This window comes from Cyprinus carpio, chromosome A7 (genome assembly GCF_018340385.1).
Source record: "Cyprinus carpio isolate SPL01 chromosome A7, ASM1834038v1, whole genome shotgun sequence".
NCBI lineage: Eukaryota > Metazoa > Chordata > Actinopteri > Cypriniformes > Cyprinidae > Cyprinus > Cyprinus carpio.
The window spans coordinates 27,287,371-27,296,030 of record NC_056578.1 but is presented as its reverse complement, the minus strand read 5'-3'; positions in this window follow the sequence as shown (position 1 = coordinate 27,296,030).

Below are 8,660 nucleotides of genomic sequence, written 5' to 3'. Positions count from 1 at the left end.
AGTACAAGACGGGATAAAATAGTGATCTGTGAATCAATTTTATTTAGTAAAAAATCAATTTGTTAATTATTATTATTATTAACTGAAGGCCCTTGAAGTAAGATGCATCCCTATGAATTGCATCCATTTGCATGTTTTTATGATTTAGTTCAATTTACATAATTGTTGTAGTTTATATTTAATTTGTATATGAATTAGATATACATTTCAAACATATGTTATCCATCATAACCCGAGAAGATCATGCAATTTAGTCTATTGCTGTTATTATGACAACTCGGTCCTGCAGTTGCTGGTTAGCCATTTGTAGCTTGTATGCTATCAGTTCTCTTTTAAAGTGAGTTAGCAATACTGTGTCTGTATTGCACAAGAAGTGAACTTATTAAATGTATTTTAGATAAAACATAATGACAAAATGTTAAATATATTTTTTCTTAACAAATTATGTTTTATTAAAGTTAGGGAGGAGCACTACCTCTGTTCTTTGACAGTTTTCTAGCATCCCTCCACCACCCCATCCCCATCAGCAACTAAATATTTAATTTCATAATCTATATCTTTGTTTATTTACCATTATAAGTAAAAGGCATTTATAGTCATATTTATATAATTAGGATGACATACAGTACATCGCAAGTCAAGTGTGTGTATAGAACACACAGTAAACGCCATTTCAGCCAATAGAATCACAAGTGTTGAAGCATTTGTCCTGGATGACCCAGTTCATGAAACTGCATTTCATACATCCATACAATATAGAACACAATTTGTTTTAACGGTCACAAAGTTCTTGATCAAATGTCGTACCTACTTAAACAGCATGTGAATTCAGCTGCAGATACTGTTTTGAATGAATGCTTTAGTGACTGTCTCATAGCTAACAATGTAACTGTTTATTGTACAAAAAGAGTCACCAAACAGTCCCAATCACTACTACACAGAATTTTGGATACAAATGCTTAAAATTTAATTATAGTAAAACTATCCTAGCAGTGCTTTTGAAACAACCAATCAGATTCAAGGAACCAAAAACTAGCATATGCCAAATACAGAGTAGAAATGAAATATACTAAATAGTTTAAGAAATTAGCACAACTTAGTTGTTTTCTAAGTTAAAAGGAAAGAAGGTCTCAACTAATCATCGAGTCGTACTTAACCTGTCACACCCTTATGGACTCTGTGTTTTGCACTTTTGTCCCGCTCCCTTTTCGTGTCATATTTATTTGATTGTATCATTATGTTCAGGTGTATGTGTCTCGTTATCTTCACTATTTATTTACATTTATTTACTGACCGAAAGTAAACAAGTAGCGATGTGCCTAAATCTCGTTTTTGTTTTGCTTTGTCATGGTTTTTTTTTTTTTTTTTTGTCCACAAATCACTTTGCTGCTGTTAACCTGTTCTGCCTTGATCAGGGAGATCGCTCCCTCAAGGAGCATGTAGATTCATTTCTGGATCTCGCACATCAGACCACTTTCCTGGATGACTGCCTTTGCTTGTTCCTGCACGCTGGCCTGAATACCGCCACACAAGCACAGTTGTCAGGGGAGGGTCCTTGAGGGAGCTTCACTGACTATGTGGAGTGGGTGCTGGTTTCATGTGGATCAATCTGCACCATTTGTGATGATGCCAGCCCCACTCCCAACCTAGAACCCAGCCAGCCATTACCCAGCTGCACAGAGTGTCTGCATGAGCCCACCGCAACTGAAGAGCCAGCACGAAAAGAAGCAACTGAGCCTGCCATTGCCCTGGATCCTGAGCCGGTTTATACTTCTGACCAGGTGTGTGAGCCGACAACACCGCACGTACCAGAGGGAGTAGTAATGGAATATGAGGGAATGGAAAGAATCCTCCCACTATTGAGGGTGAGCAACAACTGGCCTCTAGAAGCATTTTGGATCATGGTGAAGTGGATACTTTTTTGTATTGCCATGTATCATCTGTCTTCTTCCTGGTTCTGTCAAGCCCTGAATCTCCTGAGCCCCGTGTGTTCCCTCCCAACCTTCCTCTCCTGCCTCCTCTCTATATATCTGCCAGTTCTTCTACCCTTTTTCAGCTGGTTCCTGTAAGCCCCTCAGCTCACCCTTAGTCAGCACCATACTGGAGCCTTGTCTCGACTCAGGGCTTCAAGTTTCCAGCTCTGCCTTGACGTGAAGATCCCCTGTCTCTGCATTTGGCCTCTGAGTCCTGGACTCCTAGCTCCTTGGTCTCCACTTTGGACCCATCATCCCACTGGCTACACTGGGTTTCCTCATCCCTCCGGCCCCACCTTGGTCAGTCGTCAACCCTCCATCGCTACGGGATTCCTTTCCTCCGGCTTCACCTCGTCCCTCCACCCCTCTGGCTTCATTGGGCTCCTCCTTCCCACCTGCTCCTCCTTGGTCCTCAGTTGCTCCGGCTCTGCTGTGGGCTCCTCCATCCCCATTGTCTCCATCAGTCTTCCCCCTGGCGTCGCCAGTATTACCTCCACCATGGCTCCTCCCTCCACTGAATCCGCCGTGGGCCTCAGACTTGGCTGGACTCTGGAGTGCCACCTGCCTCCTCTTGCTGATCTGTCACACCCTAATGGACTCTGTGTTTTGCACTGTTTCTTACTCCTTTTTAGTGTCATGGTTATTCATTTGATTTGATCAGTTCAGGTGTGTGTCTCATTATCTTCACTATTTAAGTTCTGTTCAGTATGAGTTCAGTGTTGGGTCTTAAGTTCATGTAGAGTTGTGTTAGACTGGTTCTCTTTGTGGATTCTGCCTTGTGGATTATTAAAGTCTGTTGGAACTTCATTTTCATTGTCCATTTGATTACCAAACAATTCATGACATAACCTAAGAAATGTGTACACTGCATATAATGGCATCAAGAGGTGGTGTTCAACTACTCCGGTCAGAACAGGCATTTGTCTCTTTTTCTTTGTGCCAGGGTAAAGGCATCCACCTGTTGGAAAAAATAGGTATAGGTTACTTTCCTGCAAACTCATTCCCTGAAGGAGGGAACAGAGATGTCATGCTGTGACCGACGATTTGGGTGAGTATAATAAGGCAGCAGGTGTAATGCATACCAGGTTCTCGCTGAGGAGCTGACCCGGTGACCCGGCCGCTCAGCGCTGGTACAGCAACCGTGGCGACGAGATGTGATGTCTCCATTCCCTCCTTCAGGGAACGAGGGTAACCATACGTAACCGAGACTTTCCCTTTCAGTCGTTTACTCTCGACGTCACGTTGGTGACCAACGAATTGGGATCCCTACCAAAACGCCATGGGTGCTGCCCCTTCCAGTGCCCTGTGCGAGCCGCCTGCACCCCTATTTGGTGTAGGCCAGGGCTTGGAACAAGTAGTTCCACTCACCATTGTCAAAGCACTACCTTACTGAGTGAGATTGGATATCACTGGGAAAATGTACCCATACTCACTTTAAATGAAGCCCCATACTTCCCGAAGGAGTTTTCGGAAGCAAATACAAATGCATCAGTTTAGGTGTATATGGAGAAATTGGAGGTGATTGTAACCATCTTGGAAAGGCAGAAGTCTGCCGGGGAAACACGGGCTCTAAGGCTATACCATGGACTATACACATGAGTACCGCTTAGGTCTCAATGTGGAACCCAGCCTTCCACGGTTCTCACAGATTCATTGTGAAGGCCTGGCGTCGGACGTTCCGCCACATCCGGCTGCAGAGGGTGATGGAGGATCTCAACAGGGTCTACAGTACGGACACTCTGGAGCAGTTTTAGCAAGCCGACACTAACCGGGGCCCCTCGGTGCCACTACCCGTTTGAGGTGAGAACACAGGAGGATACTGGCTCTACACGAAGGCTACAGAATCTAGCAAACGTGTTGGGGGTTGCCCAGCCCGCAGCTCTACAAATATCTGTCAGCGAGGCACCACCTGCCAGCGTCCAGGAGGATACAACACTTCTAGTTGAGTGAGCTCGCAACCTGAACGGGCAGGGCACACCCTGTGCCTGATAAGCCAGGGCGTTGGCATCTACAATCCAGTGGGCCATCCTCTGCTTAGAGATGGCATTCCCATTCTGCCGGACTCCGTAACAGACAAAGAGCTGGTCTGAGGTCCTGAAGCTTTGTGTCCAGTCTACGTACTGTAGCATCTTAATGCTCGGCCGGGACAGAGCAAAGCCAGGGCTGGTTCTGCCTCCTCTGGGGGCAGATCTTGCAGATTCACCACTTGGTCTTTGAAGGATGTAGTGGGAACCTTGGGCACGTAGCCGGGCGGGGGCCTCAGGTTTACCTGGGAGTCAGCCGGCCCAAACTCTAGGCATGAATCGTCGACCGAAAATGCATGCAGGTCCCCTACCCTCTTGATGGAGGCCAGTGCAAGCAGGAGCAGAGTTTTTAATGAAAGAAAATTTAGCTCAACTGAATGCAAAGGCTCGAATGGGCCCTGCTGATTTTAGCACTAGAGACAGGTCCCAATAGGGTATAGAGGGGGGCCAGGAAGGATTTAACTTCCCCTCTAAGGAAGCTGATGACGAGGCCACCAGAACGAGCCCCAGATCGTGGCAACGGGGACTCCGCACCCCTGGGGGTAGGGGAGCCTGGTTCAAGCTCCAAGATGGTCATCTTCCCGCAGTGGGAACATGACTCATCCACGAAGGCCACCTCAGGGTGCTTGATGCCCAGACACATGAGACAGCGATGGTGACCATCACCCGGTGCCAGGTAAGGACTGCACCCAGCACGCAAGGGAGAAACGGCATCCTTATAAAGGACAATCTGTTGTCTTTACAAAGACACACCCGTGGAGCTCTTTTAGAGAAAATTGCTCTTTAGGAAATGCTTTTTTAGTGAGGTGCACAAGGGAGATGGCTGCTTGCAGCATGACGGGGGTAGTGCAGCCAGAAGTGCATAACCCACTCGACTCTGGAACGACCACTGCTGAAGTGCCATCTTGCCAACACACAAAGCTTCCGAAACCATGCTGAACTTGTAGTTCTCAACTAGACACAGTAGAGCAGAATGATATTGTCACTCGGATCTGAAGTGAAAAGCTGGTATGCATTGCACCTGCTGCCTTATTATACTCACGCTGTGATCAGCGGCAGCTGGATGCAATAATTGCATACCAATGTGCATTGGCTCGTTAAGTTTACACTCGAAGTACATTGGTCTATCGAAGCGATATCCCAATTCATTGGTCACCGACGTGACATCGAGAGTGACCAACTAAAAGGAAACTAGAATTTCAAAACTACAGTGGATCACAGTCTGCAGGAGGAAAAAAAAAGATTCTTAAGAATTTTTTTTTTACTGTTCACTGCATGACAGATTTGCATTCAGTTGGTTGTCATAATAGACAATACAATGTAGACTTAGAAAAAGTTGTGACATTCACTACCTGCTTGATCAGCTTGTGCTGTGGCAAAACCTCCAATGGATGTGACATTTTCACAGACAGAATTGAAAGCCAAACATTGCTTTATTAATATGCTTGGAAGGAGACAAAATTAAATATAGTTAGCCACAGTGGAGAACATTTATCTTTTAATGTTCAACAGGACAGTAGATCAGGATGGCATATACAAACCCATCCACTTCACGTACAGCAAATGCATTGAAGTAAAAATAAGGAAGTGCAAAATATGGGTTTAAGAAAGGTCAGCATAAAAACATTAAAGCACTTGCATTGGTTCACAGGTTGGTTTCTCGGTTTTATAAGTTAACTGTGAATGTTAATAGGTGTGAAGGCACGGTTGGCACCAACCCTCAAGCTGAGATCAGAGTGTCATTCTGTCTGTGAGCAGATCAGCAGTCTTACATATTTGCCAGAAAGTTCACAAAACTTTGCAGTACTGGAAACAGTTAACAGTTATACTCACTTTAAAAGTAATTATGTGAGCAAAATCATAATGAAAAGTGTGCACCCTTTTATGCAATCCAAAACAGCTTTTTATAATGCAGTGCTAAATGGATAAACAGCCAGTGCATCACATCCAAAGAGAATTTAGTCTGCTCTCCAAACAGCAACCCTTTGTTCTATTGTGTGTGTGATTATAGGCCTCTGTCACATATCCCTTGTGCTACAAGTGAAATATGAATTAAATTATCTCCAAAAGAGAGAGAAAGCGAGAGAGTAATAAGAACACATTTGTGGCATCATTTCAGGGCACACGGAATAAGATTTGGTCTCCAGACTCACCCGGCCCCGGTGATGCACGGTTCCAGAATGGACACAGCTGAGGTCAGTGAGGGGAGAGGAGGGGGCCACTAATGCACACTTTGGATTTATTGTTTTAATTAAGTGCTATGGCATTTCATCATAAACTGTTTATGGACATAAGTCCACCAGTGCAAGCTATTGTGCGAAGGGAGGAAGAGGGGGGAGGAAAACATGTTTTGTTTAAAAACCATTTCAGTCCTCTGCTCTTTCATAGCAGCTGTTAAAGTGTTTCATATCTTTGATACATTAAGTATGTTTTGACATGAATAATAGTTGACTAACGCACTTATTGCCACGGGTCAGATGTGGCATTGCGCAGCCCCCCACACTCCTCCAACCACAAATCCTTTTGAATGACTCCAGGTTGTTGTGTTTATTTGTCTGACTCCTCTGTATGTTTTCCAGATGACACGCATGATGGGGAGTAGATATTGACGGCAGCCTAAATGTGACAGTTGTGTTTGTTGGATGACATGCAAGGAAATACAAGTTGTTCTTGCAGCTCTTGGCCAAATTCACCAAAGAGCTGTGATGGAGTAAAGAAATAGCATTGATGTATGATTAAATGTTTTGTAATGACGTGTTGGGGGGGATGGGGTGTAAAAAATATATGGGGCGACTGAATCTATCCGAACCAAGCTACAGTAAATAAATGCGCAAGTCATTCGCCGTGCATTATGCATTTAAATCAAGCGGCATAAGGGTTGCTATCGGTGGTTAAGCCGTCTTGTCTGTGTAACGCCCCGGCTCGCACCAGCACCACAGCACTTGGTCAAATAGCACATCTGTCTTGTTCTTTGTGATTTCATTAGCTCTAATATCTGCACTTCCTATTACCCCAGCTGCCTCTCATTCAAAGGCACACAGGCTCGCTTCTCTAATGCAGAGTGACATGCGATATACTTTCACTCACACATTACGCGTTAGCCCAGAGCAAGGCCGCCTGCTCCTTTGAAAATGTTGGAATTAGGTTATTTCTATTGAAGTATTAAAGCAATTCTTCAGTTTAAGCTATTATTTCATCATTTCTTTTCTCACTTTCCAGTGTTTTTTTCCAGACTGCAAGTGTGATTGAGAGGGAAACAGTGATTAGGGTTCCCATTACCTCCTTATTATCCTCTCTGAACAAACAGAGCTCTGAGACTGATGTACTATGTGAGGATGACATGATTATAAGACAACAATCTATTTCATTTCTCTAATATCTAAACAACACCAGTCCGAAGGCAAGATATTTTGTCCTGTGATTTTGTCCTTTTCATAATGTAGTGAAGGTGATGGACAGTTTATTATTATTGGTATACTACACTTACAAATAAAGTGCAATGATATTACCCATTTTTGCACATGGCACCATAAAAATAACAGATTTTTATAAAAGTTTTTTTTTTTTTTCGTAATAATACAATTACTCTATCTGAAGTATGATAGAGTATCATCTAAACCTATATTATAAAACCATATAGTATGAATGATTCAGTACAATGGTAGGTATATAAGCTATGTCCATTGAGGTATATATAGCCTATTACATCAAAAAATCTATCCCTTAACATTTCCATTCACCTCATAGGCAGTTACTTGACTGCCAAAGGCTTTTAAAGGGATAGTTCACCCAAAAATTAAAATAAGTTCAAGATTTAGTTCAAAATATAGATTCTTAAAACTTTATAAACTGTAATGTCCAGCTTCTGGTCACTCAAGCAGGTGCATTCACAACAAGGCGGTCGAGCGTATGACATAGGCGTAACGAAAGGCGCAACATAAGATCTGGGGAGAGAGTGCTGAACGCGGATGCACAGAGGAGAAAGCAAAACAAAACAAACTTATTTAAACATCCTGGATATTGACACGAATGCACCATTTTAATCGAAACAGATACAATTTAGTTGATCACATGGTTTCATGTGCCGTAAACAAAACTTGGTTCTTGTGAGATTGCATGCTTCACCCTGGAGCTTACTCTCGTGAGACTACAGTCTTCTCTCCGGATCTTACGTTGTGCCTTTCATTACACCTACATCATACGCTCAACCACCTTGTTGTGAATGCACCTGCTTGAGCTTTTCGATGATGGATTTGCAGATCGTTTGATACTGAAAAATGGAGCGGTCCCAGCGATAAAAGATCCTGGTCATGAATTGGAACCACAGGCGGTGAATAAAACTGCATCAAATTTCTGTTTTTTTAAAGGGATACTCCACCCCAAAATGAAAATTTTGTCATTAATCACTTACCCCCATGTCGTTCCAAACCCATAAAAGCTTCATTTGTCTTCAGAACACAATTTAAGATATTTTGGATGAAAACCGGGAGGCCTGTGACTGTCCCATAGACTGCCAAGTAAATAACAGTGTCAAGGTCCATAAAAGGTATGAAAGTCGTGAGTATGCTCTTCTGTATCATCTGCGCCACAAGGATCTTTTTGGCGCAGATGATTCAGAAGAGCATACGCAGCATACGGTGATATGGAGTGACACAGAGGAGAC